Raw genomic sequence first — 1,025 nt, forward strand, 5'->3', positions numbered from 1 at the left:
AGAGAAAAAGCGGATGCGGTAGAATTAGATGGAGCAGATGGATACATACTGCGCATTGCTTAATCTCCATTACTCGATCTAAAATACTAGGATATGAGTCAACAAATAATGTGTAAAAGGGCTTGGTGGTTGGTATTCGAGACCCAAGTTCGAATTCTAGTTGATTCATATTTCCAGCTAAGTTTGTTTCTAAATGAAATAAATGTAACGAATAGCATACTACCTATCTCTCTCAAAAAAAAAAAAAAAAAAAACAAATATGTAAGGAGATAAGTACTTCATCTCGAATGGACGAGAGGGAAACGAAGAGAAAGGGGCGGAGAATCGTCGGAGGAGTTAGTAGGGGAAGGAGTTGGTAAAGGGGTAGCGATGAGAGAAGATGCAAAGGTGAGAACGGAGAGAAAGTGTTAAAAAAAATTGCCCTCTTTTGTTATTATGCATGTAAATTCGGTTTATAAGATAATTAAATAGAATATCAAGTAGATTTCTATTGGTAGAAAGTACGTTACTTATCACTGAACTAGAACTCTTATCTCCATAAGGTAAAGAGCACGTGTATAATTGACACTGGTCGACTTTAACTGGTCTCACTAGCATTTTATATATATATATATATATATATATAAAATTGAGTTTTATACTTTGCTTATAGATTTTCAATTATTGGATTAAAGAATGCACAGTTTGGATGATAGTAATTTTTTAAAATTGAGAAGATGGTTAGTTGAATAGTATAATTTAATAGATAAAAATGATAAAAAAAAACATCTAATAATAAAAAAAATATAAATATCAAGTTGTTGGTATTTTTAAAAATATTATAGTCGAACACTTTCTCTTATATATATATATATATATAGAGAATTATGCTACTATACTATCAATAGTACTAAACCCTTGATACTATTGAGTTTTCGACCGTTGGATAAAAAGATGTGCGGTTAGGACAATAGTGGTCCCTAGTTAAATTGATAGTGGTCCCCTAGGGTTGAGTAGATGGTTGGTTTAATAGTATAATTTAACGG

The sequence above is a fragment of the Ananas comosus genome, linkage group 5, assembly GCF_001540865.1.
Source record: "Ananas comosus cultivar F153 linkage group 5, ASM154086v1, whole genome shotgun sequence".
NCBI lineage: Eukaryota > Viridiplantae > Streptophyta > Magnoliopsida > Poales > Bromeliaceae > Ananas > Ananas comosus.